General features: G+C 39.1%; 1 long non-coding RNA gene across 2 annotated transcripts in view; it reads right to left on the bottom strand.

Moving 5' to 3' along the window:
* Positions 1 to 16900, bottom strand: part of LOC136794965 (uncharacterized) — a 117221-nt gene that overhangs the window by 86796 nt on the left and 13525 nt on the right. For both annotated transcript variants that reach the window (XR_010842464.1, XR_010842468.1), the window contains exon 2: positions 401 to 571. This is a non-coding gene — a long non-coding RNA (uncharacterized lncRNA). The remainder of the gene's footprint in view (positions 1 to 400; positions 572 to 16900) is intronic.

Here is a 16900-nt window from a genome sequence, read left to right as displayed (position 1 = left end):
ACAACTACTGAAGCCCACGCGCCTAGAGCCTGTGCTCTGCAACAAGAGAAGCCACAGCAATGAGAAGCACGCACACCGCAACAAAGAGCAGCACCTGCTCGCCGCAACTAGAGAAAGCCTGCATGCAGCAACAAAGACCCAACACAGCCAAAAACATCAATCAATAAATTTTTTTTAAAAAAGTGCATCTATTGGTGAGTACACACAACTGCAGCAAAACATATGTCTCTACCTCTGAGGTTCACCTTATATAAAATTAAACAGAGAGGGGTTTATCCATCAGGTATCTTTTGGTACCAAAGAGCAGAAAACCTGATTCAAATGAACTTAAATGAAAATAAGAATTTATTGCATCAGGTAAAAAAAAAAAAAATCCAAGGGTAGATTTAACTTTAAGTACCTCTTGATCCAGGAGCTAAGGCAATGGCATCAAGACTTAGTTTTCCCCCATCTCTTGGCTTGTCCTTCTACACTGTTGGCTTCATTTTCAAGCTTCATTGGTGTCCACCATCAGGTCACTCTTACTGCTAGCAGTCCCAGGGAAGAAGAGATGGTCTCAGCTGAGCAGTTCCTACACAAATTCCAACAATTAACGTGCTTGGAATAACCCACATCACATACTTATCTCTAAGCTAATTAATCACTGTTGCTAGGGAGTGCAATGCTTTCACTGGCCAGGCCAAGTCACATGCCCAGGAGTCAGGGGTGGGGTTAGTTCCAATCTCAGTACCTAGCGGGGATGAAGTGTTATCAGTGAACACTTCTCCCACTTTAATGTGCACTAAATTGCCAGGGAACTTCTAAAATGGAGATTCTGATTCAGGAGGTCTTGAGTGGACCCAGAATTATACAGACAGAAAGTCTGTATTCACAGTAATCCTGGCCATATAAAACTCCCAAGGAGCATGCTAAACTACTGTTTAAGGATCTCAAGTGTTGTTAGTTACAGGCCAAGCCAGCTACATAAATTAAGGGGCCCAGTGAAAAATGAATTGGAGCTCCTTGTTCAAAAATTATTAAGAATTTCAAAAATTGCTGACAGCAGAGCATTAAACCAAGCACAAGACTCTTTTAAGCGTGGGACCTTGTGCATCCTTATAGGTCACACATCCATGAAGCCAGGCTTGATTGCAGGCTTCTGTTTCGATGAGTCTATGGCCAGAACAGGATTTCTGTGAATACTAGGGGACAGGCTGAGGCAGACCCTGAGGTCCTTCTCTGCTCTTCCCCCAAAGAGATTCAGCCTCATCTTTGAATAAATGTTGAATATCTATTTGAAAATCATCTCCCTGAAGGAACACCAGTTATTAGGCTGCATGTGGAGCCCACGAATCTCAGTCTGATTCTCATTAGAAGAGCCCTGCAATGCTTACCCCTCTTCTTAATTGCCACTGATTTTACTCCCGTATTAGGCTAGATACTCTTGCTGTGTGTCCCAAGGCATCCCACACTTTCACAATCATTGCACTGAGCACATATTATTTGTTAACTAATCTAGCTGTCTGTCTTCCCTCCCAGACCACAAGTTCAAGTAGGGTAGGGAAAGTGTCTACCTTGTTTAGAGTCCCTTTCTCTAGTACAGTGCCTGGGACAATGTTTTACAAATATCTGTAAACTGAGTCGACAATTATAGCAATAGTTAACACTTTTGGCACTGTCAGACGTTTAAATTTTAGCCATTCAGGTGGGTGTGGTGGTATCCTAGTGTTTTTAATCTGCATTTCCCTGATGATTAGTGAGGTTGAACACCTTTTTGTGTATTAACTGGCCTTATGAATAATTTCTGCATCAGCTGGCTGAGACTGCCATGACAAAATATCACAGACTAGGTGGCTTAAACAACAGAAACTTATTTTCTCACAATTTTGGAGGCTAGAAGTTTGAGATCAAAGTGTTAGCGGGATTGTTTTCTTCTGAGGCCTCTCTCTTTGACTTGTAGATGGCTATGTTCTTCCTGTCTTCACGTGGTCATCCCTCTGTGTATGTCTGTGTCCTAATCTCTTCTTATAAGGGCACTATCAAATTGGATTAGGGTCCATCCTAATGACCTCATTTTAACTTATCCTTTAAAGAGTCTATCTACAAATACAGTCACATTCTGTGGTACTAGGAGTTAAGACTTCAACATATGAATTGGGGGAGGGGGTGCATAATTCAGCTCATAACCCCTCTTCTGTAGAAGTGCCCTCAAGTCTCTTGCCCATCTTTCTTTTGAGTTGTCTGCTGCTAGAAGCTCTTTATATAGCCTGGATTCTGTCTTCTTTGCCTTCTTCTCTCTCAATGGACTCCAGCTCCATGTATGTTAGACCTTTTTATTATGTTCTACATGTCACTTACCTCTTTTGTCTCTCCCTGCTTCAGTCTGGATATTTTACTCTGACATATGTCCAATTTTATTTTCTCTTTATCTGCATCAAATCTACTACTAAATCAATCTATTCAGTGCTTACTTTTTACTTTTCAGTTCTAGAACTTCCATTAGATTCATTTTTATAGTTTTCAGTTCTCTGACAAAATTATTCATCTTGTTCTTTAATTTCTTAAACACATTCTCATAGTTATTTAAAAATCATGTCTAAAAACTACAACATTTGTATCTCCTGTGGCTCTGTTCATATTTTCTTTCTGGTTTAGGTTATTATTTTGGTAGGTTCATTCTTTTTTATTGAATCTAGACATTGTATATGAAGAAATATGAAGGCAATTTGGGGCCCTTGGTTGACTTTTGCTTTTGGCAGGAAGTTTGGTGAGAGGTAGATCATCTTAATGCAATCTGGGATTAAAATAATGCAAAGCTAGCCTGGAGTTCTTGTGAAGCCTATTTCCCACTCCCATTGACTCATAGGCTGAAGCCCTTCAGGATCCCAACTGAATGCCTGGAGAGTTTACCAGGGAACATTTTCTGAGCTCCATTTTTTTGTCCCTACAACTCCTGGGACTTCTCAAGGAGCTTCTCAGTCACACATTTGCCTGGCATCGCTAAAAGGGAAGAGTCCAAATGCCAAGCTCACATACCTAGACTTTACTTCCAGGTCTTCCTCCTGCAAATTCTCATTGTCTTCCCTGGCCTCTTGCCAGCCAGGTTTGGATGGGAAGAGGTAACCAGAATCAGTTTTTCAGAAGCTGACTTTCTCAGAGGGTCTCACTGTTGGGACACACTGGCTGGCCCACTGAGCTGTGCTCAGGTGTCTCTTGGAACCAGTAGTACTGCCTCTTCAACAAGGAGCCCCATCACCAATCTTAACTTTCTCCCACAGGCAGGAGTGTACACCTGGGGACAAGTAAGCCTTAAAAATATATTCTCTAGAGAATCATTTTTTTTTTTAATTTATTTTTTTGGCATGTGGGATCTTAGTTCCCTGACCAGGGATTGAACCCACGCCCCCTGCACTGGAAGCGTGGAGTCTTAACCACTGGACCACCAGGGAAGTCCCGAGAATCATTGTTTTGAAGGCATTTATTTTCAACAATTCCTCCCCTGAATCTGTGTATGTTTCAATTAGATAGGAAACTCCATCTTGAAGCTGGGTTGTTGCATGTAAGAACAGCCAGCAGCATAAGCTCTCTACGTGAGCAGCCTAATGTGAGAACTCTGCCTCATACCAGTTTGGAGAGTGACTGTGCTAGATTCAGTAATGTCTCCAAAATTCATGTCTATCCAGAACCTCAGAATATGACTTTATTTGGGAAAAGGTCTCGGCAGATATAATTAACTAAGTTAAGATAAAGTCATACCGGATTAGGGTGGGCACTAAATCTAATGACTGGTGTCCTCTTAAGAACACATCATGTGAAGAAATAGGCAGAGATTGGATGCTGCTACAGCCATGGAATTCCAAGGACTGCTGGGAGCCACCAGAAGCTAGGAAGAGGCAAAGAAGGATTCTTCCCTAAAGCCTTCAGAGGGAGCATGGTCCACCTTGATTTCAGACTTCTTGCCTCCAGAACTGTGAGAGAATAAATTTCCGTTGTTTAGGTCACCTAGTTTGTGGTAATTCTTTATAGCTGCCTTAAGGAACTAATAATACAGTGACAAACAAATTTAATCACAACTTCTCCCATTAGTAATATTAAATCTGAGACATTGTCTTGATTGTACTTGGGATTTATTTTATAGAGGTGACTGAGTGATGATGACATGGAGAGGAAACTGTGAGGTGTTTTTTTTTTTAACATCTTTATTGGAGTATAATTGCTTTACAATGGTATGTTCGTTTCTGCTTTATAACAAAGTGAATCAGCTATACATATACATATGTCACCATATCTACTCCCTCTTGCATCTCCCTCCCTCCCACCCTCCCTACCCCACCCCTCTAAGTGGTCACAAAGCACCGAGTTGATCTCCCTGTGCTATGCAGCTGCTTCCCACTAGCTATCCACCCTACGTTTGGTAGTGTATATATGTCCATGCCACTCTCTCACTTCGTCACAGCTTACCCTTCCCCCTCCCCATGTCCTGAAGTCCATTCTCTACGTGTGTGTCTTTATTCTTACCTGTCCTGCCCCTAGGTTCAGAACCTTTTTTTTATTTCTTAGATTCCATATATATGTGTTAGCATATGGTATTTCTTTTCCTTTTTCTGACATACTTCACTCTGTATGACAGACTCTAGGTCCATCCACCTCACTACAAATAACTGAATTTCATTTCTTTTTATGGCTGAGTAATATTCCCTTGTATATATGGGCCACATCTTCTTTATCCATTCATCTGTCGATGGACACTTAGGTTGCTCCCATATCCTGGCTATTGTAAATAGAGCTGCAATGAACATTGTGGTACATGACTCTCTTTGAATTATGGTTTTCTCAGGGTATATGCACAGTAGTGGGATTGCTGGGTCGTATGGTAGCTCTATTTTTAGTTTTTTAAGGAACCTCTATACTGTTCTCCATAGTGGCTGTATCAATTTACATTCCCACCAACAGTGCAAGAGAGTTCCCTTTTCTCCACACCCTCTCCAGCATTTGTTGTTTGTAGACTTTCTGATGATGGCCATTCGTTCTGCTGTGAGGTGATACCTCGCTGTAGAAACTGTGAGCTTTATTACTCACAGTTCCCAAGAGAAGGGGGCACACCACACTGTGCAGGGCCACATAGGGAAGCTCCAGGATTGGTCAGGAGGTAGAAAGAGTGAGGGGAGAACATGGCCTACAGCCTTTTGGGGGGTTTTCATGGGAAGGAATGCACGGGGCAGAGCAGGCAAGTTTGAGCAAGTTTAGGATTGCGTAGTTTGAATAATCCCCGTGGACTCTGGGCTATAAAGGTAGTCTTTAGTCATCTGGTACTCGGATGTGGGGTGGTTTGAGGAAAGGGAAATACTGACTTGATGCATGGAGATTGTATAAAGAAGGTGTTCAGGGATATGGACTTTAGGTTAGTTGGTGTTATGGACTAAATGTTTGTGTCCCCTCAAAATTCATATGTTGAAGCCCCAGTCCCCAGTGTGATAGTATTTGGAGGTGAGGATTTGGGGAAGTAATTAGGCTTAGATTAAGTCATGAGGGTAGGACCCTCCTGATGGGATTAGTGTCCTTGTAAGAAGAGGAAGAGAGTGAGAAATCTCTCTCCATGAGAGTGCACGGAGGAAAGGCCATGTGAGCACAAAGCAAGAAGGCAGCCATACGCAAGCTGGGAAGAGATCTCTCACCAGGAACAAATCTGCTGGCACCCTGACTTTGACCTTCCCAGTCTCCAGAACTCTGAGAAGTAGATGTCTGTTGTTTAACTCATCCAGTTTATGGCATTTTGTTATAGCAACTGGACCTAAGACAGTTGGTTTGTATATGAAGAGTGTTTGAAGGCAAATTGCTTACTATCTTAGGAATTAGCTAGTCCTGGGAGGGGAGGTCTCTCCCCAGGTCTGCAAGGCCCCCAAATGTCAAAGCATCATAAACACAGAAAGTAAAAAACATATCGTCAAACTTATAAGCTTTTGCACAGCAAAGGAAACCATAAACAAAATGAAAAGACAAACTACGGATTGGGAGAAAATATTTGCAAATGATGCAACCAAAAAGGGCTTAATTTCCAAAATATACAAAAAGCTCATACAACTCAATATCAAACAACCCAATCAAAAAATGAGCAGAAGACCTAAATAGACACTTCTCCAAAGAAGCCATACAGATGGCCGACAGGCATATGAAAAGATGCTCAACATCGCTAATTATTAGAGAAATGCAAATCAAAACTAAAATGAGGCGTCACCTCACACTGGTCAGAATGACTATCTTCAAAAAGTTTACAAATAATAAATGCTGGAGAGGGTGTGGAGAGAAGGGAACCCTCTACACTGTTAGTGGGAATGTAAATTCGTGCAGCCACTATGGAAAACAGTATGAAGTTTCCTTAAAAAACTAAAAATAGAATTACCATATGATCCAGCAATCTCACTCCTGGGCATATATCTGGAAAAGACAAAAACTCTGATTCGAAAAGATATGCACCCCAATGTCCACAGCAGCACTATTTACAATAGCCAAGACATGGAAGCAATCTAAGTGTCCATCAACAGATGAATGGATAAAGATATGGTAAGAAAGAATAAAGAATGGTATGATATGCATGTATATACATATATATATGAATCACTTTGCTGTACACCTGAAACTAACACAATATTGTAAATCAACTATACTTCAATGATAAATAATTAAATATATAAATAAAAACATGATCAATACAGACATACAGACAGAAGTCACCAGAAGCAGAAGCAGTAAAGAGACGCTGAGAGAGAAGGAGACAGAACCTGAAATTACCCCTTTATATTCAGGGCCAAATTCCTTGAAAGGATAACTTTCATTTCTTTTTTTGGTGGAACGCGGGCCTCTCACTGTTGTGGCCTCTCCCGTTGCGGAGCACAGGCTCCGCACGTGCAGGCTCAGCAGCCATGGCTCACGGGACCAGCCGCTCCGCGGCACGTGGGATCTTCCCAGACCGGGGCACAAACCTGTGTCCCCTGCATAGGCAGGCAGACTCTCAACCACTGTGCCACCACGGAAGCCCTTGCATTTCTTATTTATCTCTTATTTACTCCTTACCAACTACAATTTGACCTTTTTCCTTACCTCTAAAGAATTCCTCTTATGCAGGTAATTTACCAAATCCAATTATTACTTTCACATATGTCACCTTCTATACGAATCCTTTCCATTTCCCTTGCCCTCCACAGGTAGAACTGGTCTCTCTTGCATTGGTGTTTTCTGGTATACCTTACGGAAATTTTGATCAAACACCTTAAATATTTCCTTGTACGTATTTGCTTATATAAATGCTCCTCTACCAAAATGTAAGCCACCAAACTCTGAATTTCTATCCTTAATATTTAGAATTGCTTCTATTCTTAATGTTTAGAACCTGACACAGACTAGGTTCCCAATAAATATTTTACAAATGAATTTAATGACTAAAAGTACTCTTCTGAAACAGAACTTATCATTTTGGATAGTTCCTTGCCTTTTTAAGTTAGTTCCTCCCTCAGTTTCCATGGTCTCTTTCTCTTCCTGATTTTTCCCCAACCTCTTACTGTTTCTTATCTATCCCTTTTTTTCTCACATTCTTTCAAGATTAGTATTTCTAAGGTTCCCAAGGACTTTATAAAATCTCCCTGGATGATCTCATGTACTTTCATGTTTTCAATTACCACCTTCATGCTGATGTCTTCTATATGTCTTGGCTAGATCTCTCTTCAAAGTACCAGGCTTATATAGCCAGTTGCCTACTAGACATCCTCCATCATAACCCCAAACTGCCTCAAACTCAGCCTGTCCAAAGCTGAACTCACTATCCTCCTCTATGTGACATTCCATAATCTGGTTGAGTCCTATTTTGGAATGTGTTCCTAAATGTCTCTTAATTCCATATTCTCCTCTGCATCTCTGCCCCACTCACAGAGTACCCAGTCTCTCCTTCCTCCAAGTCACTCTCCTCTCTATTTCAGACTTAAAAAGAGAATTAGGTCAATGTTTTTAGTGCTTCAACAGTTCTCTGTATACTTCAGGATAATTCTCTCTCCCTAAACATAACATGCTTATTCCTTTGTCCTCTACTTGGAAGACCCCCTCCTGTCATATCAGCTAGCCAGTCTCTTGTCCGTGTAATCATGCAAGGAACTTTAATGTGTGCCTTCTATGTGCAAAACACTGGGCTCATATATCATTTTTCTTTTTAAAGTAGAATTATTGGGCTTCCCTGGTGGCGCAGTGGTTGAGAGTCCGCCTGCCGATTCAGGGGATGCGGGTTTGTGCCCCAGTCTGGGAAGATCCCACATGCCGTGGAGCGGCTGGTCCTGTGAGCCATGGCCGCTGAGCCTGCGCTTCTGGAGCCTGTGCTCCGCAACGAGAGAGGCCGCAGCAGTGAGGGGCCCGTGTACCACAAAAAAAAAAAAAAAAAAAAGTAGAATTACTATACATTGCAGTTGTTAATAACACTTTCTTTTCTTAAATATTTATTTATTTGGTTGAGGCTGGTCTTAGTTGTGGCATGTGAACTCTTAGTTGCGGCATGCTTGTGGGATCTAGTTCCCTGACCAGGGATTGAACCCTGGCCCCTGCATTGGGAATGTGGAGTCTTAACCACTGAGCCACCAGGGAAGTCCTGGGCTCATATATTTTCCTTCAAAAAGCTTCCCTGATCTGCCTCCCCATTTCACAAGATGGCCACTTTCACAGAATTCATCAAACTCTATTTTGATTACTTACCTACACATCTCTTTTTTTCTCTCAGCTTTATTGAGGTATAGATGAGAAATAAAATTTTAAGACATTTAAAGTGTACAACATGATGATTTGATATATACATACATTGTGAAAGGATTCTCCCTGCATCGAGTTAATTAACACATCTATCACCTCATATATTTCTTTTTTTTTCTTTTTTTTTTTTGGTGAGAACATTTAAGTTCTACTCTTTTAGCAAATTTCAATTTGTGTCTCTTATCACCTCTTTCCTGTGGGGCCTATCATAACGCCCAACCCATACCAGGCATTTAACAAATTGCCACTAATGGAATGGACGGTTGAATCTTTCATGGTTCCTCACAAAAGACAAATGAGAATATTCCAACTTGATCAACCCTACATGTCAGCTCATTTCCCACACTCCACCCTGTGCATCTTTATGATTCATAGAAATTATTCAAACCTTCCCAAGCTCAACCTACACTTTGACTGCTTACATCTAACCATACAATCCATCTCCATCAATGATTTTTCCACACTCCTTTGGACCTGCAAAGTTGCTATTCATCCTTCCAGACCCACCGTGAGTGTCACATCCTGTGACTCCGTTTTTTATTCCCTCAGGATGAGTTAGACACTCTTCTGATTATTCCCATAGCAGTATACACATAGTAAAACTTACTCTTGCACATATGCTGTTGTTTAAAAATATCTTTATATCTGTTTTTTTCACCAAAATGGGAAAAGATTGAGGATATGAAATATCTACCCATCTTGGTATTCTCAGCAATTGGCACTGTAAACTGAATGAATGGTTGACTGGCTAAACACATGTTCAAATGTGGGCTTTAGGAAGATTAAATTGTCGAAAGAGTAATTAGGAATATAATACAAAGGCAATGAATACCTGAACTAGGATGCTAGTAGTGATGATAGAAATACTAAGAATATCAAGGTGGCAATGTTAAAAGAAATAGACAATCCAGCCAAAGTTAAAAAGGAGAGAGAAAAAACAAAATTAACTCTAAGTCAGTTTTATTCAGTTATGCACGCCTTTGAAAATCTAAAGAAAGCTAAGGACATCATTCCTGGAAAAAAAATGCACATATGTTCATTCTCAAAAGCTTCTTTGCATAATAAATCAGGAGATTCCTTCCTTTCTTAAATATCACCACTTAAGTTCACACACCACTACTTTAGAGTTGTAAGACTGGATGGTTTGGAGGATGGTGATAGCGTTAAGCAATCTATGAACAACTTGAAAAATAGTTGGTTTAGAGGAGTAGAGGGAAGTCGGGTTTTAAAAATACAGAACAAACACGTTATAGCGTGCGTGGTTTTGACTACTCTAGAGAGACCCTTGAGGATCATGACATGTGTAATTTCTAAGGATGCTGAAGCCTGAGGCAGTGCTCTATAACAGCAAGTGACTTAGTAGTTGGCCCAGCTGAGTGCCTAGCCAATGAAACTCAGCTTGTAATGCACTAGCCCTAACAAAGTGAAAAAGATCAGCTTGTGGAATGGGTATGTGCAGAGGAAACTCATGACTTTAAAGGCTAAGTTTAAATTATGAACTCAGACAATCATCTCCTTATGTGAGAATTAGATATGTCATTGATCAAGGTTTACTGTATTGAGTTTGAAATGCTCATGGGCCACAGAAGCAGAGATGCTCATTAGATGGTTGAAATGGTTATTGAAAAAGAAACTGAAGTTAAGGTACAGACTTGAGATTCATTCCTGCAAAAGAGTGAATTTCAAATAGTATTCAAGTATAAGATTACCAAGCGTGATAGGCAGACTTCTAAGACAGTCCCATAATTCTCACTCTCTTGTATTCATACCTTTGTAAAATCCTCCTTTCTTGAGTGTGGAACCTGTGACCTGTTTCTAACCAACAGAAAATGGTACTGGTGGTAGGATATCACTCCTATAATTATGCTACCTTATACGGCAAAGGTGAAGGTATTTTGTGGGTGTAAATGAGGTCCCAAATCAGTTAGCGTTGAGTCAGTTAAAAGGGAGATTATCAGATGAGCCCTCTAAAAGAGGGACTGAGGCCTTCCCCATGTTCAAAGAGATTCTTCTGCTGGCTTGAAGGAACAAGCCACCAAGAGTTCTATAGTTGCATGGAAATGAATTCTGCCAACAACCCTGTGAGCTTGGAAGAGGATAGCATGCTTCAGATAATGTCACAGCCCTGGTCAACACCATGAGTGAAGCCTTGTGAGACGCTTTATGAGCAGAGAGCCCAGCTGAGCCATGCCCGGACTCCTGACCCACCAAAACTCTGAGATAATAAATATATATTGTTTTAAACTGTTACCTATGTGGCAATTTGTGATGCAGCAGTAGAATACTAATACACCAATGGAAAAAGAATATGAAGAGAACCAAAGAGGGTCAAAATTTCTGACAAATATTGATATATCCATATTTGAATGATTGGGAAAAGAAATAGGGACAAAAATGGGTATTAAAAGGGGGGGGTGGTCACGGTATCTTAGTTAGTTTGGGCTGCTATAACAAGAATTCTAGAGACTGGGTGGCTTAAATAACAATATTTAGTTCTCACAGTTCTGGAGGCTGGAAGTTTGAGATCAGGGTGAAAGCATGGTCAGGTTCCTGTGAGAGCTTTCTTCTTGGTTTCCTCACAATGTGAAGAGAGAGCTTCGGTTTCTTTAACTCCTTATGAAGGCACCAATCCCATCATGGGAGCTCTACGCACATGACCTCATCCAAACCTATTACTTCCCAAAGGCCTACCTCCAAATACCATCACATTGGGGATTAAGGCGTCAACATACGAATTTGGGGGGGAACACAAACATTCTGTCCAAAGCAGATGGAGACTTCCTGATAATAATATAGCAGCTGATATAAGAAGCTGTCTCTAACTCCAAATACATTGAAATTCTGAATTTTTTTAAAAAATTTGTTTAAAATACACAGCCAAGCCAAAAGCCAGAAAGAACTACCCCATTTGCCAGAAATGAAGAGAGGCCCAAAGTAAAAGCACTGAGTAGGAGCTAAAGCAGAATTCACAGGGATGAAGGAAATAATTACAGACCTTTGGGACTGGAGTTTCACTACTTGTGAGAAGAAGAAGCACATAGCCTCAGACCCAGTCTTGATGAAAAGCTTGACTAATTCTGTGAACCACTCAAGTTTGACCTGTTAGTGAACATGGGTCAAGAGAAAAACTCCACCAAACAAACACAATAAGACAATTAAAAAAATAAGAAGTATAAGAATTAGAAAAAAAAAAAAAGAATTAGAAGTGACAAAGGTTTCATATTTTTAGGTGATACAATCATTTACATAAAAAAAGATAAACTATGATAACCAATAAGATAAACTATTATAAAAGAGTGTTATAATAATTTATCAGAACAATATCTGTATATAAAAATCATTAGTGCCCCGTGGTTCCAGCAATATCCAATTAGAAAACATAATAAGATTTTTTTCCAATTAAAAAACATAATAAAAAGATTTCTTTTATAACAAAAAATAAAGTTGGAATAACATAATAAGTAATGCCAGACCTTTATGCAGAAATTTTTAAGTAAAAATTATTCATAAAATAACTACAGCATACATATAATTTGAAAATTTAAAATACAAAAAGAAAGAAATATTATTTAAAAATGACCTCCCACCCTTTACTTAATTCCCTCCTCCAGGGGAAATCACTCTTGGTTTCTTATGCATTCTTTCAGAGATATCCTACGGATACACAGGCAAATATATATATTTTTTTCTTTTTTGTTTTATAAAATGACAGCAGAGTGGAGCATTGCTCAGCACCCCATCTTTCTTCACATATCAATATATCTTGGGGATAAATTCATATTAGTACATATGAAATTGCCTCATTCTTTTAAAGTGTAGCACTGCATTCCATTTACATAACCAGTCCCATACTAATTAATATTGGTACAAACAATGCTATTGTGAAAAGCCCTGTACATAAATCACTTTCCACATTTCCATATGCAAAAGTATCTCAAGTTCAAATTGCTAGAAGAGGAATTGTTAAGTCAAAGGTTATGTGCGTTTAAGATATCGATAAATAAGCCAAATAGCCAAAAAACCTCCCTAGAGGTGGCACTAATTCACATTCCCACCAGCAATGTTGGTTAGTGCCTGTTTTCTCCCAATATACTCTCCATCTCAGTGTTTTTTCAAAATTTGATCTTTGCTAATATGATAGGTAAAAAATGGTGTCATGCAAGGGAAAACCACAAAGAGATACCACTTCACACACAGTAGGATGGCTATAATAAAAAGACAGATATTAAGTTTTGGTGAAGAACCTGTATACACTGCTGATGGTAGGAATTTTAAATGATGCAGCCACCTTGGAAAACAGATTGAACATTTCTCAAAAACATAAACATAGAGTTGCTATATTAGACCAAGCAATTTCACTCTTAGGAATATACCCAAGGGAAAGGAAAACATGTCCACACATAAATTTGTACATGAAAGCTTATAGCAGCATCATTCCACTAATAGATAGAAACAAACAAAATGTCCATCAATTGATGAATGGATAAACAAAATGAAGTATATCAATAAAATGGAATAATATTATTTAACCAGAAAAAGGAATAAAGTTAGTGATACATGCTACAACACAGATGAACCTTGAAAACATGCTAAGTGAAAGAGGCTAGTTGCCAAAGACCATATATTATATCATTCCATTTATATGAAATGTCCAGAATAGGCAAATCTACAGACACAGAAGATAGATTAGTGGTTGCCTCAGGTGAGGAGGGTTGGAAGGGTTGGAGGTGATAGCTAAAGTTTACAGTGTTTCTTTGGGAGGTGATGAAAACAGTCTGAAATTGATTATAGTGATGGTTGCACAACTCTATGAATATACTAAAACCATTGACTTCTATACTTTATATGGATGAGTTATATGGTATAATAACTATATCTCAATATAGCTCAAACTGTTACCAAAAATATCTCAAATTGTTACAAAAAAGTGGTTTCAGGGCTTCCCTGGTGGCGCAGTGGTTGAGAGTCCGCCTGTCGATGCAGGGGACATGGGTTCGTGCCGTGGGCCAGGAGGATCCCACGTGCCATGGAGTGGCTGGGTCTGTGAGCCATGGCCACTGAGCCTGCACGTCCGGAGCCTGTGCTCCGCAACGGGAGAGGCCACAGCAGTGAGAGGCCCAAGTACCTCAAAAAAAAAAAAAAAAAAAGTGGTTTCAGTGTAGTTTTAACTTGCGTTCCTATTATTAAGAGTGAAGTTGAGCATCTCTCCATATATTTATTAACACCTCACGTTTTTCCTTTTGTGACTTGTCTATTTATATCCATTACTCATTTTCTATTCATTTTTTTCTTATCAAGTTTTAAGATATTTTTGTACATTTTAGCTACAATGAGATGCTTTACAAATTGGCAAAAACTATAAAGTTGGTGTGGTAGGCAGAAAAATGCCCCCCCCAAAAGATCCCGACATTTTAACCCCCAGAACCTGTGAATATATTAGGTTACAGGGCAAAAGAGAATTAAGGTTGAAGGTAGAATTAAAGTTGTTAATCAGTGGACTTTGAAAGAGGGAGATTATCCAAGTGAGCATAAGGTAATCACAGGGGTCCTTAAATGTAAAAGAGGGAGGCAGGAAAGGGAGAGTTAGGATGATGTGATGTGAAAAACACTTGACTGACCATTGTTATCTTTGAAGATGAAGAGAGCCGTGAATCAAGGAATGTGAGTAGATTCTAGAAGCTGGAAAGGCAAGAAAATGGATTCTCCCTTAGGGTCTCTAGAAAATAGGGCAATGTTGCCAACAAACTGATTTTAGCTCAGTATGACCAGCTTTGGACTTCTGACCTTCAGAATGTAAAAATTTGTGTTATTTTATGCCACCAAGCCTGTAGTAATTTATTGCAGAAGCATTAGGAAACTAATACAATTGGATAGTACAAGATTCTGAAAAAGATGAGGAGAAATGGATATCCTCACATGCCACTCATGTGACTGCCAACTGATGCAGCCAATTTTGTTTTTTGGTTTTTTTTTTTGTGGTACGCGGTCCTCTCACTGTTGTGGCCTCTCCCTTTGCGAAGCACAGGCTCCGGACGCGCAGGCTCAGTGGCCATGGCTCACGGGCCCAGCCGCTCCACGGCATGTGGGATCTTCCCGGACTGGGGCACGAACCCACGTCCCCTGCATCGGCAGGCGGGCTCTCAACCACTGCGCCACCAGGGAAGCCCTGGTGCAGCCAATTTTAAAGAGCAATCTTGTAGTACTTAGTTCAATTGAGAGTGTGCATCACTTATGACTCAGCACCTCTATTTCTGGGTGCACACCTTAGAGAAACATCCACACACATGCACAAGAGACATACACGAGGATGTTCAAAGTATTATTGGTGGCAGCAAGGAGTTCGAGGCAACTGAGAAGCCCATCAATATGAGTATGAATGTGGAAATGTGGATTATGGTTTTGAAGGAATGTTATGCAACAGGATGAAACAATGAACCAAAGCTACTTGTAACAACATGAATCGATCAGAAAAACACGATGTTGAGAGGGAAACAAAAGTGAAAACAGTATTAAATTTATAAAGCAATACCATTCATTTAAATTTTTTAAAACATAACAATGTTAAATATCATAAATTCATAAGTGTGAATAAACACACAGAATGCAAATTGGAAAGATACATTATATAAATGAGAGTGTCAGTTAGTTGGGAAGTAATAAGACTGGAGATAGACAATTAGAAAGGAAAAATAAAAGTAAACAAAAAGTTAAAAGGGGGTATGAACTAGACTCAACAAAAAAAAAGAGAGAGATAACTCAAATAAATAAAATCAGAAATGAAAGAGAAGACATTACAACTGACACTACAGAAATACAAAGGGTCATAAGAGACTACCATGAATAATTATATGCAAAAAGTTGGACAATCTAAAAGAAATGGACAATTTCCTAGAAACATACAAAGTACCAAGACTGAATGATGAAGAAATAGAAAACCTGAACAGACTTATTACTAGTAAGGAGATTGAATCAGTAATCAAAATCTTCCCAACCAATAAAAGTCCAGGACCCGATGGCTTCACTGGTGAATTCTAACAAACACTTAAAGAAGAACTAATATCATGCCTTCTCAAAATCTTCCCAAGAAATAGAAGAGAAGGGAACCCTTCCAAACTCATTTTACAAGGCCAGCATTACCTCATTATCAAAACCAGAAAAGGCCACTACAAGAAAAGAAAATTACAGGCCAATATTCCTGATGAACAACAGATTGATGAACAACAGAACAATAGATTGGTGTTTGTTGAAGGCAAAGGATGGAGAGTGGGTGAAATTGGTGAAGGTGGTCAAAAGGTACAAACTTCCAGTTATAAAATAAAATAAATAAGTCCTGGGGATGTATACAGCATGGTGACTATAGTTAATAATACTGTATTACATATTCAAAAGTTGCTAAGAAAATCTTAATAGTTCTCATCACAAGAAAAAAAATCATAACTCTGTGGAATGATGGATATTAATTAGACACTGTTATGATTATTTCACAATATACACATATATCAAATAATTATGTTGTACACCTGAAACAAATATAATGTTATATGTCAATTATACCTCAATAAAAATTGTAAACATGCACTTTTTCTGATACTTAAATTCTATTTCCAAAATTTATCCCATGAAATAGCCACAAATGTTCAGAAATGAGTATATAAACTATGTAAAGTATGTTTCTTGCAATATCATGTGTGATAATGGAAAATTACAAATAGAAATGTCCATTAAAGTGAAACTAGTTCATGAATTGTGGCCTATTTGTGTTATAGATGTGATGAAATTGTTTAAGAAAAATATGAGATAGGCTTACACACTTTGACATGGAAAGAACTCCAAGATGAACAATGGTAGAAAAGACCAATATGTATACCATGGTCCCAAATGTACCCACACAAAGAAAGGCATATGTTTGTGAATACAATGAATAGAAAGTGGGTGTAGAGGTTAGAAATTGTTAACAGTAGACCCAGCTAAAAGTTGTGTTTGCTTGGGACTTTGCATAAATTCAAACAACACAAAGTGTCACTATCAAACTATGGTCTGGATGGACTGATAGATATTATAAGAGGACCGAAATCTCCCTAAACTAAATTTGATAATTGTTGAGTTTGTGATGACGGTGGGGACAAAAGGGCATTGT

This window comes from Kogia breviceps, chromosome 1 (assembly GCF_026419965.1).
Source record: "Kogia breviceps isolate mKogBre1 chromosome 1, mKogBre1 haplotype 1, whole genome shotgun sequence".
Classification (NCBI taxonomy): domain Eukaryota; kingdom Metazoa; phylum Chordata; class Mammalia; order Artiodactyla; family Physeteridae; genus Kogia; species Kogia breviceps.
Note: the sequence above shows the minus strand (reverse complement) of the source record. Positions and strands in the feature narration are given on the sequence as shown.